Here is a 16,812-nt window from a genome sequence, read left to right on the forward strand (position 1 = left end):
CACAGGCTGTCTTAGTCAGTTGGTTATAAAATAGCATAGACTGTGTAGTTTAAATAGCAAATGTTTTCTCGCTGTTCTGGAGTCCAAGAAGTCTAAGATCAAGGTGCCAGCAGATCCTGTGTCTAGTGAGGGTCTGCTTTCTGGTTGGCAGGTGTGTGTCTTCTTTCCTTGGTGGAGAACCGAGAAGGAGGAAGCAAGCTCTGCGGGGTCTCTCCTTATAAGGGCACTCATCTCCTTCTCTCCTGACCTAATCCCCTCCCAGAAGCTCTCCCTCCAAATACCACCGCTCTGGGATATGCTTCAGCATATGACTGGGGGTCGGGGACAGGATACAAACCTTCAGTCCACAGCACAGATGTCCTCTGGTTTCACATACACTAGAGCCCTCTGGAATGTCAGACCATGTTCCCATTCCAGGAGAGACCCTAGGCCAACAACAGGCCCTTTCAGGCACCAAGTGGCCCTTTCCTACTCCTCAGCCAGGGACCTGAAGGGGAGGCCTTGGCATCTCAGATTGGAACTCACCCTCCTTTCTGCGTGGGAGATTTCAGAAAATGGATTAGGCCTGACACCCTCCCCCGCCCCCACTACTAGGAGGATGGTGGTATTGCTGAGTGGACCAGAGCACACACTCTGAGGCTCGGCTGCCTGGGTTCAAGTGCAGGTCCTGCTGGGTTGTCTTGGTGACCTTGAGGAAATCACTGGAACTCCTCCAACCTTAGTTTTTTTGTTTGTTTGTTTGTTTTTGTTTTTTTAGGGTCGCACCCCAGGCATATGGAGGTTCCCAGGCTCAAATCGGAGCTGCAGCTGCCAGCCTAGTCTACAACCACAGCAACGTCAGATCTGAGACTCATCAATGACCTACACCACAGCTAATGGCAATGCTAGATCCTTAACCCACTGAATGAGGTCAGGGGTTGAACCCAAATCCTCATGGATCCTAGTCAGGTTTGTTTCCATTGAGCCATGACAGAAACTGCTTCAATCTTAGTTTTATCATCTGTGAATTCAGGGGCACAAATTCCCGGCACATATTCATGAGACAAACCCATACAGCCTTCTGCATAGGGTTTGACACACAATATATGTACACCTGGTCCACGTGACCTCCATCAGTGGGTTAAGCAGATGATGGGGTTCCTGTGGGGAAAAAATGCATCTCAAGTTCCCATCAATTAGTACATCTGGGCTTTTTGAACAAGACTTCTGTGGGTCAGGGACTTTGTGTGCCCAGATCTTGCTTTTCCTGTCTTTCAACTTACATGGTTGATAATTTAGTTTCTTAAGAAAAAGTTTGGAAACATTCTAACATGGCCTTGGAAGCTAGGGTAAAAAAATCTGAAATGTGACAAGCTGTTATTGTAAGTCATTTTGGTTTTTTTTGTTATTTAAAATTTTGTTTTCTTCCAGCTTTGAGATATAATTGAGGGAGTTCCCGTTGAGGCTCAGCAGTAACGAACCTGACTAGTGTCCATGAGGATGAGGTGTTTTTTTTCTTGATTTATTTTTTATTTTTTTATTACTCAAATGAATTTATCACATCTGTAGTTGTATAATGATTGTAACAATCTGATTTCACAGGATTTCCATCCCACAGCCCAAGCACATCCCCCCACCCCCCAAACTGTCTCCTCCAGAGACCGTAAGTTTTTCAATGTCTGTGCGTCAGCATCTGTTCTGCAAAGAAGTTCAGTCTGTCCTTTTTTCAGATTCCACATGTCAGTGAAAGCATTTGATGTTGGTGTTTCATTGTATGGCTGACTGCACTTAGCATGATAGTTTCTAGGTCCATCCATGTTGCTAAAAATGCTGGTATTTCATTCTTTTTAATGGCTGAGTAATATTCCATTGTGTATATATACCACATCTTCTGGATCCATTCCTCTGTTGATGGACATTTAGGTTGTTTCCATGTTTTGGCTATTGTGAATAGTGCTGCAATGAACACTGGAGTACATGTGTCTTCATGAGTCGTGGTTTTCTCTAGATAGATACCCAGGAGTGGGATTGGTGGATCAAATGGTAGTTCTATTTTTAGTTTTCTGAGGCGTCTCCATACTGTTTTCCACAGTGGTTGCACCAATTTACAATCCCACCGACAGTGTACTAGGGTTCCTTTTTCTCCACACCCTCTCCAGCACTTATTGTTTGCAGACTTTTGGATGATGGCCATGCTGGCTGGTGTAAGGTGGCACCTTAGAGTGGTTTTGATTTGCATTTCTCTAATAATGAGTGATGTTGAACATCTTTTCATGTGTTTTTTGGCCATCTGTATGTCTTCTTTGGAGAACTGTCTGTTTAGATCTTCTGCCCATTTATTGATGGGGTTTTTTGTTTTTTTGGTATGGAGCTGCAGAAGTTCTTTATAAATTTTGGAGATGAATCCCTTGTCTGTTGATTCACTTGCAAAGATTTTCTCCCATTCTGTGGGTTGTCTTTTCATGTTGTTTAGAGTTTCCTTTGCTGTGCAGAAACTTTTCAGTTTGATTAGGTCCCATTTGTTTATTTTTGTTTTTATTGTCTATACTCTAAGAGGTGGAGCTGAGAAGATGTTGCTGTCGTTTATGTCAGAGAGTGTTTGGCCTATGTTTTCCTCTAAGAGTTTTATAGTGTCTGGTCTTATATCTAGGTCTTTAATCCACTTGGAGTTGATTTTTGTGTATGGTGTTAGGGAGTGTTCTAATTTCATTCTTTTCCATGTGGCTGTCCAGTTTTCCAGCACCACTTATTGAACAAGCTGTCCTTTCTCCTTTGTATATTCTTGCCTCCTTTGTCCTGTTGGCTGTAGGTGTGTGGGTTTAATTCTCGGCTTTCTATCCTGTTCCATTGATCTCTATTTCTGTCTTTGTGCCAGTACCATAAGGTTTTGATAACTGTTGCTTTGTAGCATAGTCTGAAGTCCGGGAGCCTGATTCTTCAAGCTCCATTTTTCTTTTTCAGGATGTCTTTGGCTATTCTGGGTCTTTTGTGCTTCCAGACAAACTTTAAAATATTTTGTTCAAGTTCTGTGAAAAATGTCCTTGGTCATTTGATAGGGATTGCATTGAATCTGTAGATTGCCTTAGGTAGTATAGTCATTTTGATAATATTAACTCTTCCAATCCATGAGCATGGTATATCTATTTGTGTCATCTTTGATTTCTTTCATCAGTGTCTTATAGTTTTCAGAGTATAGGTCTTTTGCCTCTTTAGGTAGGTTTACTCCTAGGTATTTTATTCTTTTGGATGCAATAGTAAATGGGATTGCTTCTCTAATTTCTTTTTCTGCTCTTTCATTGTTAGGTTATAGAAATGTCGTCGATTTCTGTGTATTAATTTTGTATCCTGCAACTTTGCCAAATTCGTGGATGAGCTCTAACAGCTTTCTGGTAGAGTCTTTAGGATTCTTTAGGTATAGTATCATGTCATCTGCAAATAGTGATAGTTTTACTTCTTCCTTTCCAATTTGGATTCCTTTTATTTCTTTTACTTTTCTGATTGCTGTGGCTAGGACTTCCAGAACTATGTTGAAGAGTAGTGGTGAGAGCAGACATCCTTGTCTTGTTCCTGATCTCAGCGGGAATTCTTTCAGCTTTTCACCATTGAGAATGATGTTCACTGTGGATTTGTCATATATGGCCTTTATCATGTTGAGGTAGGTTCCCGTTATGCCCACTTTCTGAAGGGTTTTTATCAGAAATGGGTGTTGGATTCTGTCAAAGGCTTTTTCCACGTCTATTGAGAGGATCATATGGTTTTTACACTTTGTTAATGTGGTGTATCACACTGATGGATTTGCAGATATAGAAGAACACTTGCATCCCTGGGATAAATCCCAGTTGATCATGATGTACAATCCTTTTAATGTATTGTTGGATGTGGTTTGCTACTATTTTGCTGAGGATTTTTGCATCGATGTTCATCAGTGAAATTGGCCTGTAGTTTTCCTTTTTTGTGGTATCTTTGTCTGGTTTTGGTATCAGGGTGATGGTGGCCTCATAGTATGAGTTTGGGAGTATCCCTTCCTCTGCAATTTTTTGAAATAGTTTCAGAAGGATAGGTGTTAGCTCTTCTCTAAATGTTTGATAGAATTAGCCTGTGAAGCCATCTGGTCCTGGACTTTTGTTTGTTGGAAGTTTTTTAATCACAGTTTCAATTTCAGTTCTTGTGATTGGTCCATTCATCTTTTCTATTTCATCTTGGTTTAGTCTTGGAAGGTTGTACTTTTCTAAGAATTTGTGCATTTCTTCTAGGTTTTCCATTTTATTGGCACATAGTTGCATATAGTAGTCTCTTATGATCCTTTGTATTTCTGTGATGTCCGTTGTTACTTCTCCTTTTTCATTTCTAATTTAATTGATTTGAGTCCTCTCTCTTTTTTGCTTGATAAGTCTGGCTAGGGGTTTATCCATTTTATTGATCTTTTCAAGAAACCAGCTTTTCGTTTCATTGATCTTTTCTATGGTTTTCTTTGTTTCTATTTCATTGATTTCTGCTCTGATCTTTATGATTTCCTTCCTTATTCTAACTTTAGGTCTTGTCTGTTCTCTCTTGAGCTGCTTTAGATGTAAAGTTAGCTTGTTGATTTGAGCTTTTTCTTGTTTCCTGAGGTGGGCTTGTATTGCTATAAACTTTCCTCTTAGAATGGCTTTTGCTGCATCCCATAGGTTTTGGAGTGTCATATCTTCATTGTCATTTGCTGCTAGGTATTTTTAAATTTCCTCTTTGATTTCTTCAGTGATCCATTGGTTGTTTAGTAGCATGTTGTTGAGTCTCCAAGTGTTTGTGTTTTTTGCAGTTTTTTTCTTGTTGTTGATTTCCAGTCGTATAGCATTGTGGTCGGAAAAGATGCTTGATATGATTTCAATTTTCTTAACGTTATCGAGGTTGGATATGTAGCCCAGGATATGATCAATCTTAGAGAATGTTCCATGTGGACTTGATAAGAATGCATATTCTATTGCTTTTGGATGAAATGTCCTATTTATATCTATTTAGTCCATCTGGTTTAATGCTTCATTCAGGGCCTGTGTTTCCTTATTGATTTTCTATCTGGTTGATCTGTCCATTGCTGTAAGTGGGGTATTAAAGTCCCCCACTATGATTGTGTTATTGTCGATTTCTCCTTTTAAAGTTGTTAGCAGTTGCCTTATATATTGTGGTGAACCTGTGTTGGGTGCGTAGATATTTAAAATTGTTATATCATCTTCTTGGATTGATCCTTTGATCATTATGTAATGTCCTTTTTTTGTCCCTTAAAATATTCTTCATTTTAAAGTCTATTTTGTCTGATATGAGTATTGCTACTCCAGCTTTCTTTTGATCCCCATTTGCATGAAATATTTTCTTCCATCCTCTCACTTCCAATTTGTATGTGTCCCTAGAAGTGAAGTGGGTCTCTTGAAGACAGCATATATATGGGTCTTGTTTTTGTATCCATTCAGCCAGTCTGTGTCTTTTGGTTGGGGTATTTAGTCTATTAACGTTTAAGGTAATTATTGGTATATATGTTCTTATTGCCATTTTATTAATTGCTTTGGATTTGTTTTTGCTGCTCTTTTTCCTTTCCTTCTTCTCTTGTTCATTTCTGCCTATAGAAGTTCCTTTAGTATTTGTTGTAAGGCTGCTTTAGTGTTGCTGAATTCTCTCAGCTTTTGCTTATCTGTGAAGGTTTTGATTTCTCCTTCAAATCTGAATAAGAGCCTTGCTGGGTAGAGTAACCTTGGTTGGAGGTTTTTTCCTTTCATCATGTGAAGTATATCATGCCACTCCCTTCTGGCCTGCAGAGTTTCTGTTGAAAAATCTGCCGATAGCCTTATCGGGGTTCCCTTGTATGTTACTTGTTTCTTTTCCCTAGCTGCTTTCAAGATTTTCTCTTTGTCTTTAATTTTGGTGAGTTTGATTAATATGTGTCTTGGGGTGTTCCTCCTTGGGTTTATTTTATATGGTACTCGTGCTTCCTGGATTTGAGTGAGTGGTTCCTTTCCCATGTTAGGGAAGTTTTCGGCTATTATCTCTTGGAATATTTTTTCTGTCTCCTTCTCTCTATCTTCTCCTTCTGGCACCCCTATAATATGGATGTTGGTGTGTTTAATGTTGTCCCAGAGTTCTCTGAGACTCTCTTCATTTGTTTTCAATCTTTTTCTCTTTTCTGTTCCGCATCTGTAATTTCCACTACTCTGTCCTCCACCTCGCTTATTTGTTCTTCTGCCTCCTGTATTCTGCTGTTAGCTGCTTCTAGTTAATTTTTTATTTCAGTTACTGTATTTTGCATCTCTTCTTGTTTAAGTTTTACATCTTGTATCTCTTTGCTCAGTGTTTCCTGTAAGTTATCCATCTTTGCCTCCAGTTTATTTCTAATGTCTTACATCATCTTCAGCATCAACAATCTAAAGTCTCTTTCCTGGAGGCTAAAAATCTCCTCCTCGCTTAGCTGATTTTCTGGGGTTTTTCCTTTCTCCCTCATCTGAGTTATAGTTCTCTGTCTTTTCATTTTTATAGGATTTTGGTGTGGTGATCTTTTAATAGATACTAGAGTTGTAGCTTCTCTTACTTCTGATGGCTTCCCCCCTGTGGCTTAAGTTGGTATGGGGGGCTTGCTGTAGGCTTCCTGATGGGAGGGGCTGATGCCTGCCCGCTGGTAGGTGAAGCCGATTCTAATCCCTCTGGTGAGTCGGGCTTAGTCTCTGGATGGGATTAGAGGCAGCTGTGTGCCTGAGGGGTCTTTAGGTAGCCTGTTTACTGAGGGCTGGGGCTGTGATCCCACCTGGGTTGTTGTTTGTCCTGGAGCTTCTCAGCAGCTGACTGATGAGTGGGGCCAGATTTTCCCAAAATGGCCACCTCCAGAGAAAGGCATGCTGCTGAATATTCCCAAGAGCTTTGCTTTCAATGTCCTTCCCTCACAACAAGCCACATTCACCCCTGTTTTCCCAGGATGTCCTCCAAGAACTGTGGTCAGATTTGACCCAGATTCCCACGGAGACTTTGCTTTGCCCTGGGACCCAGTGCACATGAAAGTCTGTGTGCGCCCTTTAAGAATGGGGTCTCCGTTTTCCCCAGTCCTGTGGAGCTCCTGCGCACAAGCCCCACTGGCCTTCAGTGCCAGATGCTCTGGGGCTCTTTCTCCCCGTGCCAGATCCCCACATGTGAGAGTTTGATGTGGGGCTCAGAACTCTCACTCCTGTAGGTGAGTCTCCGTGAACCAGTTAGTTTTCAGTCTGTGGAGCTTCCCACCCAGGAGGTATGTGGTTGTTTATATTGCAAAATCGCCCCTCCTACCTCTTGATGTGTCCTCCTCTTTTTCTTCTGGAAAAGATGTCTTTTTTAAGGTTTCCAGTCCATTTGGGCAAAGAGTGCTTAGTCTTTAGTTGTGAATTTTGTTGTTTTTAGGAGAGAAGTTGAGCTCCAGTCCTTCTCTTCCGCCATCTTAATCCCATCCGAGGATGAGGTTTGATCCCTGGCCTTGCTCAGTGAGTTAAGGATCCAGTGTTGCCGTGAGCTGTGGGATAGGTTGCGGATGTGGCTCAGATCCCAAGCTGCTGTGGCTGTGGTGTAGGCTGGCAGCTACAGCTCTGATTCGACTCCTAGCCTGGGAACTTCCATGTGCTGTAGGCGTGGCCCTAAAAAGACCAAAAAAAGAAAAAAAAAGATATAATTGACATTACAGCACTGTTTAAGTTTGTGTACAGTGTAATGATTTGACTTTTTAATTTTTTTTTTTAAAACATGGCCGCACCTGTGGCATTTGGAAGTTCCCTGGCAAGGGGTCGAATCAGAGCTACAGCTGCTGGCCTACACCACAGCTATGGCAACACTGGATCCAAGCCGTGTCTGTGACCTATGAGGGCAACACCAGCTACTTAACCTGCTGTGTGAAGTCAGGGACCAAACCTGCATCCTCATGGACACTATAGTGTGTTCTTAACCTGCTGAGCCACAACAGGAACTCTTTTTATGGTGAGTGTCTTTTGAGGACTGCACCTGTGGCACCTGGAGGCACCCATGCTGAGCCATGGGAACATAATAGGAACTCTTGATTTGACTTATATACATCATGAAATGATAACTTCAATAAGTTTATTGAACATCCATCCTCTCAGATAGATACAAAATTAAATAGAAAAATAAAATTTTCTCTGTGATGAGAAGTCAAGATTTACTTGCTTAAGGGAGTTCCCTTGTGACACAATAGATTAAGGATCCAATGTTGTCATTGCAGTGGCTTGGGTCGCTGCTATGGTGCTGGTTCGATTTCTGGCCCAGGAACTTCCACATGCTGCAGGCGTGGCCAAAAAATTTTTTTACTCTCTTTTTACATACAACATTGTAATTATATTTATTCTGTTGTATATTATATCCCTAGTACTTATTTATCTCATAACTGGAAATTTGCACCATTATCCAGTTTCTCCTCCTCTAACCCCCTACCTCTGGTCACTACAAATCTGATCTCTTTTTCTATGAGTTTGTTTGTTTGTTTGTTTTTGAACTATAATTATCTACAACACTACGTTACTTCCTGTTACACAACACAGTGATTCAATATTTCCATCCTTTTCAAAATGATTATCATAATAAGTCTACTTAAAATCTGGTACCATACAGAGATACTATATAATTATTGGCTATATTTCCCACACTGTACATTTCATACCCGTGACTCATTTATTTTGTGACTGAAAGTTTGTACTTCTTAATCTTCTTCACCCATTTCTCTCTTCCTCTTACCTCCTTCCCCCCTGGCAACCACCTATTTGTTCTCTGTATCTAAGAGTCTATTCCTGGTCTGTTCTCTTTGTTTATTTGTCGTATTTTTAAATATTTATTTATTTATTTATTTATTTACTGACTGGCTTATTTCACTTAGTGTGATGTCCATGTTGTAGCATATGTCAGGATCTCCTTTTTTGCTTTTTTTTTTTTTTTTTTTTTTTTTAAGGGCCGTACCTTTGGCATATGGAGGTTCCCAGGCTAGGGGTTGAATTGCAGCTGAAGCTGCCAACCTATGCCACAGCCACAGCAATGCCAGATCCAAGCTGTATCTGTGACCTACACCACAGCTCACAGCAACACTTGATCCTTAACCTACTAAGTGAGGCCAGGTATCGAACCCCAAACTTCCTGGTTCCTAGTTGGATTCGTTTCCACTGAGCCACGACAGGAACTCCTGTTGTATTTTTTTAGATTCCACACATAAGCGAAGTCAAACAGCATTTGTCTTTCTCTGTGTCTGACTTTTTTCACTTAGCATGGTACCCTATTGTGTACCCTATTGTCACATAAATGGCAAGACATTATTTTTTTAATGACTGAGTAGTATTCCACTGTGTGTGTGTGTGTGTGTGTGTGTGAGAGAGAGAGAGAGAGAGAGAGAGAGTATAGATGCCATATATATATAATGTGCATCTTCTTTAGCCATTTATCTTTTTATTTTTTGATTTTTTTAGGGCCGCACTCGAAGCATATGGAAGTTCCCAGGGTAGGAGTCGAATTGGAGCTACAGCTGCCAGCTTACAGCATAGCCACAGCAATGCAGGATCCAGGTCACATCTGCAACCTTCACAGCTCACAGCAATGGCAGATCCCTGGCCCATTGAGCAAGGCCAGGGATGGAACCTGCATCCCCATGGATACCAGTTGGATTCATTTCTGCTGCGCCACAATGGGAACTCCTATCCATTCATCTATTTGTGGCTACTTACATTGTTTCCATATCGTGGCTATTGTAAATAGTGCTGCAATGAACATAGGGGTACACATTATCTTTTCTAATGAGTTGGATAACAGTGGTGAGCGTGGGCATCCTTGTCTTGTTCCAGATTTTAGTGGGAAGGCTTTCTGCTTTTCTCCATTGAGTATTGTATTTGCTGTGGGTTTGTCATAAATAGCTTTTATTATGTTAAGGTATGTTCCCTCTATACCCACTTTGTTAAGTTTTTATCATGAATGGATGTTGGACTTTGTCAAATGCTTTTTCTGCATCTATTGACATAATCATGTGGTTTTTGACTTTTGTTAATGTGGTATATGATGTTGATTGATTTGAGTATGTTGAACCATCCTGTGACCCTGGGATGAATCCCACCTGGTATCTTTTCTAATTAGCGTTTTTGTTTTCTTTGGAAAAATACCTAGGAGTGGAATTGCTGGGTTATGTAATAGTTCTATTTTTAATTTTTTGAGGAATCTTCATACTATTTTCCATTTTCCTGCACCAATTTACATTCATAGTAAGTGTGCCAGAGTTTCCTTTTCTCCATAACCTCTCCAATACTTGTTATTTGTTGTCTTTTTAGTAATAACTATTTTGCCAGATGTGAAGTGATATCTCATTGTGATTTGCATTTCCCTAACAATGAGTGATAATGAGCATCTTTTCATATGCCTGTTGGCTCTCTATATGTCCTCTCTGGAAAAATGTCTATTCAGTTCCTTTGCCCATATTTTAATAGGGTTTTTTTTTTTTTTTTTTTTTTTTTGGTCTTTTTACCATTTCTTGGGCCGCTCCCGTGGCATATGGAGGTTCCCAAGCTTGGAGTCGAAGCAGAGCTGTAGCCACCAGCCTGCGCCAGAGCCATAGCAACACGGGATCCGAGCCACGTCTGCAACCTTCACCACAGCTCACGGCAACACAGGGTCCTTAACCCACTGAGCAAGGCCAGGGATCGAACCCGAAACCTCATGGTTCCTAGTCAGATTCGTTAACCACTGTGCCACAATGGGAACTCCTGTTTTTTTTGTTTTTGGTATTGAGTTATATGAGTTGTATGGATTAAAGATTTAAAATTAACAGTAAGATCTGAAATCATAAAACTTCTAGAAGATAATGTGGTATACTCGTTGACATCAGCCTTAGTAAAATTTTTTTTGGTAACATTTTTTGGATGTCTCCCCAGCAAGGCAAACAAAGCAAAAAAACTTGGAGTTCCCATTGTGGCTCAGGAGGCTAAGAACCAGACATAGTGTCCATTAGGGCGTGATTCAATCCCTGGCATCTCTCATTGGTTTAATAATCTGATTTGGCCACAGGCTGAGGCATAGGTCGCAGATATGGCTCAGATCTGACTCCTGGCCTGGGAGCTTCCATAGGCCACAGGTAAGAAAACCAAAACAAACAAATGACAAACAAAAAAACCCAAAACCCAAAAACCAAAAAACAAAACAAAAAAACCCAAAAAGCAAAAAACCCCAAATGAGACTACATCAAACTAAAAAGCTTTTACACAGTGAAAGAAACTGTCAACAAAATGAAAAGGTCAACAACTGAATGGGAGAAGAGAGTTGCAAACGATATATCTGATAAAGTGTTAATATCCAAAATATAGGCATTCCCATTGTCGCTCAGTGGGTTAAGAACCCGACTAGTATCCATGAGGATGCAGGTTCAATCCCTGGCCTCACTCAGTGGATTAAGGATCTGGCATTGTCGCCAGCTGCAGTGTAGGTTGCAGATGCAGCCCGAATCTGGCATTGCTATGGCTGTGGTGTAGGCTGGCAGCTGCAGCTCTAATTTGACCCCTGGCTAGCGAACTTCCATATGCCACAGGTGTGGCCATAAAAAGAGAAGAAAAAAAAATGAGCATCTCTTAGGCCGTGGGGAGCTGAGTGATGTTGCTGAAGATAAGCCCATGAAAGACCCCCATCAGACTTCATGGTGCACAGTGCCAGACTCTCCCTGTGTCTGTTTTCCTAAGGCCAAGCAAGTGCTGAGGGAGCACTGGAGCTGGTAGGCACACGAGCAATGAGGAGGCTGGTTTGTATCCACCTCGAAGAGCCCCTTTGGATTCATTTGGGGGAAGAGATTGGAGCCAGGGAGGTGGCTGCCACTCCAGACTTCCAGGAAAGAGAGTCTCAGGAAAGCCCCACATTCCCTGTCTAATTGGGTCCATCTGATCTGTACTTGTTCTATGATGGTATTAGGCCCTATCACAACATAAGGCCCTAGGGAAGGGGGATGTAGGGCAACCTGGAGAAAGATTGCTGACGCCCATCAGGAGATGGGATGACCTTTGCCCAAAGACTAATTAATCTGGGTCTTGCCAAGCTCATCTGAAGCAGAGATGTATGCTTATAGGAGGCTGAAGACCTCTGGGTTTGGGCCTTTGGGACAGGATTAACAGTCACTAGGGAGATGGGGAGACAATGGGGTTGTTATATTTGCCTCTCTATTCCACCTCTAAAAGTGATAGCAAAACAGTCTGGGACTTCCTGTTGTGGCTCAGCAGTAACGAACCCCACTAGTATCCATTGGGAGGCAGGTTCAGTCCTCGGGCTTCCTCAGTGGGTTAAGGATTCCTTGTTGCTGTGAGCTGAGGTGTAGGTCGCAGATGTGACTTGGATCCTGTGTTGCTATGGCTGAGGCTGTGGCATAGGTCGTCAGCTGCAGCTCCAATTGTACCCCTGGCCTGGGAACTTCCAGGCTATGCTGCAAGTGGGGCCCTAAAAAGACAAAAAAAAAAAAAAAAAAAAAGTCTGTAAGTTTCCTCAAGGATCTTGTTCCACTATGGAACAACAGTTATGCCCACTGGTTAGCAGAGACTAGCTGGTACATTCTTAGGTTGTTTTAGAATAAAAGTGCTAGTATGAAGAATAAATATAGGGGAGTTCCTACTGTGGCATAGTGGGTTAATGAGCCAACCTAACTCTGTGGTGGCATCAGTTCAATCCCCTGCCCAGCACAATGGGTTAAGGATCTGGCGGCATTGCTGCCACTGTGGTGTAGGTTGCAGCTCTGGCTCAGATTTGATCCCTGGCCCAGGAACTTCCATATGCCTCAGGGGCAACTAAAAAAGAAAAAAAAAAAAAAAAAAAAAAAAAGAATAAATGTAGGAAAATAACTTTTCCCCTCGTCAAAGAACCCAAGACACAGAGATGGGAATCTCCTATATCGTGGGTCCCGGAGGTGTAAATTAACTCTTTGAGACCTTGACTGGCCAACCTATAGTTATGGTGGGGAAGGAAAGAAGTGAGTTCTGATGTCAAGAATGACCACAGAGAACAGGAAGGCAGCAGCAGTAGTGGATTGTTCTAAAACTGAAATCAAACCTTTTCTGTTCAGGCCAGATGGTAAATATTTTAGACTTTCTGAGTTGACAGGTAAAAACAAGTATATCATATAAGTACTTATATAACAAAAGAGAGAACAAATTTCCACAAATTTTTTGTTGATAAAATTCAAAGTGTAATAATAATTGGGTACTTTTTTTGGTAGTACAGTCCATTTACTAATGAGAAGAATGGAATTCTTTTTGGAGGGGATAACATTTCACTTAATTGGGGTTCAAAGTTAAAATTCTCTCTCACCAAATGGATTTCAGGAGTTCTCATTGTGGCGAAGTGGAAATGAATCCAACTAGAAATCATGTGATTTTGGGTTTGATCCCTGGCCTCTGTTAGTGGGTTAAGGATCTGGCGTTGCTGTGAGCTGTGGTGTAGGCTGGCAGCTGTAGCTCTGATTCGACCCCTAGCCTGGGAACCTCCATATGCCACAAGTGTGGCCCTAAAAAGCAAAAAATAAAAAATAAAAAATGAAAAATTGATTGCAAATATTCATCCATAAATACTGTCTTAGCTTGTGGACCGTGCAAATGCAGATAGTGGGCCATTGTTTCATCTGTTTGTTTTTGACATCAGGGCCATATGTTGCCTCTTTTTTTTTTTTTTTTTTCATTTTTTAAAGTTTCATTGAAGGGTAGTTGATTTTCAATGTTGTGATAATTTCTGCTATACAACAAAGTGATTCAGTTATATATACATACACATCCATTCTTTTTCAGATTATTTGCCCATATAAATTATCACAGAATATTGGATAGGGTTCTTTGTGCTATACAGCAGTTCCCCATTGGCCAATCATTCCATATACCACAGTGTGCATATGCCAACCCTAAAACCCCCAAAGTGGGTCATCATTTGCCAATGCTTGTTCTAGAATCAATCCACAAGTTGACTACTGATGATAATGTCAGATAACATCTATAGAACATTGAGCACATCTCAAAACCAGGCTAAATATTTTGTTTAAATTATCTCATTGGATACTTTAGTAAGCCGGTGGTAAAAGTTACTCCTGTTCTTTTCATTTTGTAGGAAGGACAGGAGGGTGAGAATAAGAGGGATGGACACTTGTGCCAGGTTGTCTGTTTAGAGGTGGCAGTAGGTTTTACACTCAAGTCTGTCAGAGTTCAGAGGCCAAGCTCGTAAGCACTGGCCTATCCATCCAAGAGTCAGCACTGAAACTTAAATGACCAAAGCCTCTATGAGATACAGGACCTCTGTAACCACTCTATTTTTATTTATTTGCTCTTTTATTTTTGTTTCCTTCCCCTATCTGTCTGACTCTCCAAGTGACTGCTGTTATCATCCTGCAAGCAAAAAGTGCTCATGGTTGCTTTTTAGGACTATCAGCAGGGTGGAGAGAGAGGTGGGAGGGATGGAAATGGGTACCTTCTTTGTAGTCAGGGTAGGGGAAGAACCCCAGAGATTTAAGAAAATGGCATCAGCTTTAATTAAGGAAGCAGACTCAACCTGAGGGTTTATAGATGAGCTCTAACTTTTGAACACTTATTTCGAAGGTTCTTCAGTTTCCCTCAATTGATTTTTTAAAACCTTTCCACCTGCTGCATTCTCATCCATTCTCTATCCAGCCCCATTTTTTTTTTTCTTTTTAGGGCTGCACCTTCAGCATATGGAAGTTCCCTGGCGAGGGGTTGAATAGGAGCAGCAGCTGCTGGCCTTCGCCACAGCCACAGCAATGCTGGATCCTTAACCCACCAAGCAAGCCCAGGGATCAAACCTGAATCCTCATGGATACTAGTTGGGTTTGTAACCTGCTGAGCCACAATGACAACTCTCTAGCCCCATTTTTTGCTGAGAATTGTGCTGGTCAAAAGCCCATCCAAGCCAGTTTCTGGGGGCCTACACTGTCCATGAGAGGCCATTGCGGCCCACCAGACCACAGTTTGGAAGACCCATGTTGTCCCATCTAACATAGTCCCATCTAACATGCTGGTCCAGGCATTAGCTACCAGTACCACAGAGGTACCTTGTGCTTACCTGGATGCTCGCCCACTGTGGGCACTCCCTGGGACCTGCTGGTCCGCTTACCTGCCCAACTAGCTAGCAGCAGTCGGTGGGATATTTGAGCACCTCCCAAACCAGAGTATAGTATTTCCCTCAGACCCTCCGTGGAATGTGCTGTATTGCACCTATAAGGAGCCAGCCCCAACATGGTGAGCTTATTGCCAAGAATATTTTCTCCAAAAACCCACAAATTCGCCACAAGGTGAATTAAATTCCATATTTTGAGGCACTCTGGGAAAGCCTTTTTCTTCCTCTAATGATTTATCCCATTGGGCATATTTTTTTCTTTTTAGGGGTACACCTGTGGCATGTGGAAGTTCCCAGGCTAGGGGTTGAATGGTAGTTGCAATTGCTGGCCTACACCACAGCCACAGCAACATGGGATCCAAGCAGCATCTGTGACCTGCCTGGTAGCTTGCAGCAATGCTGTATCCTTTACCTGCTGAGCGAGACCAGGGATCGGACCTGCATCCTTATGGAAACAATGTTGGATTCTTAGCTCACTGAACCGCAGTGGGAACTCCCCACTGCCATATTTTTGTTTAAAATTCTATGTCATAGATATATTATTTTGGCTAAGCATTGCCCTTCCTGAATTCTTAAGAGGAAGTCTCTTGGGGAGGTAACACACTACATGACTTTAGCATAAGTAGATGATATCTTCTTTCTATCAAAGAGGATATAGCATCTTAGGTGTACTGGGTACCAGTGGTGGGAAGGCATTTCTGGGGACAAGAAAGAAGTTTGGAGATGTGAAGAGAACCAAGATAAGACCTAGCACTTATCAAGTGCCAGGCACTGTTCTGAGTGCTTTACTGTACTGATTCATTTAATTGTCATGACAACCCCATAAGGTGGGCTTTAGCATCACTCCCATTTTACAGATGAGGAAATGGAGGCTTACAAGAGGTTAAATACTTTGCCTGAAGTCACACAGCTAGTCAGTGGAGTTCAAAATTGGACTTGGAGCCAGTGTTTTTTGTCTTTGAGTGTGAAATTGTGCTGGAGGTCTCCAAGAACACCACCAGGTTCACTGATACCCTGGAACTTACAGGAGAACCAGGAGAAAACTTCCAAGAGTAATTTCCCAGTGCAGTCACATGGGACATGCTTAATTCCTCCAGCAACATGTTGTGGCAACACATGTGAAATGTTGTCTACCAGGGATGCTTGTTAGAGACTCAGCACCCTGTGTTTTTATTGGGGCTGATTGTCACATAGGCATCCCCTGCCTAGCACATACCAAAATTCCAGACCTGGGAGGAAAGCAGGTGTTCTGTATAAACCGCACTGTTTGGGCCCAGTGAACCCCACTCTTACGTCACTCAACACGACAGTGTGCTGCTTCACTCTGTTGCTGATGTCGCACAACCTGCAAAGGAACTGCACCTGTTTGGCCACAGTTCTAGGAATATTGGGAGCCCTCTTGAAATTCAAGTTCCTAGTCACCAACAAAGTGAATCTTGCAAGCAGGCTTTTTTTGGGGAGGGGTGTTGTGCCCACAGGGTGTGGAAATTCCTGGGCCAGGGATCAAACCTGAGCCATAGCTGTGACAATGCTGGATCCTTAACCCACTGCGCCACCAGGGAATTCCCAGGCAGGCCTTTCTAAGGAAAGCAGACCCAGGTCTGCTATGTTCTCTCTTTAATGTATAGATATCCTTTCCACTCATCAGTGTTTTTGAAAAGGAGCAATTTGCATTCTTCCTTTTCTGTAAAAGTTGATCCTCTTGGTAAATCTCACAGAATTGCT

General features: G+C 41.9%; 1 protein-coding gene across 4 annotated transcripts in view; it reads left to right on the plus strand.

Annotated features, from left to right (window-relative positions):
- VSIG10 (V-set and immunoglobulin domain containing 10) overlaps positions 1 to 16,812 on the plus strand; it is a 48,733-nt gene that overhangs the window by 13,237 nt on the left and 18,684 nt on the right. The gene's annotated exons all lie outside the window — the stretch shown is intronic.

The sequence above is a fragment of the Sus scrofa genome, chromosome 14 (genome assembly GCF_000003025.6).
Source record: "Sus scrofa isolate TJ Tabasco breed Duroc chromosome 14, Sscrofa11.1, whole genome shotgun sequence".
Lineage (NCBI taxonomy): Eukaryota > Metazoa > Chordata > Mammalia > Artiodactyla > Suidae > Sus > Sus scrofa.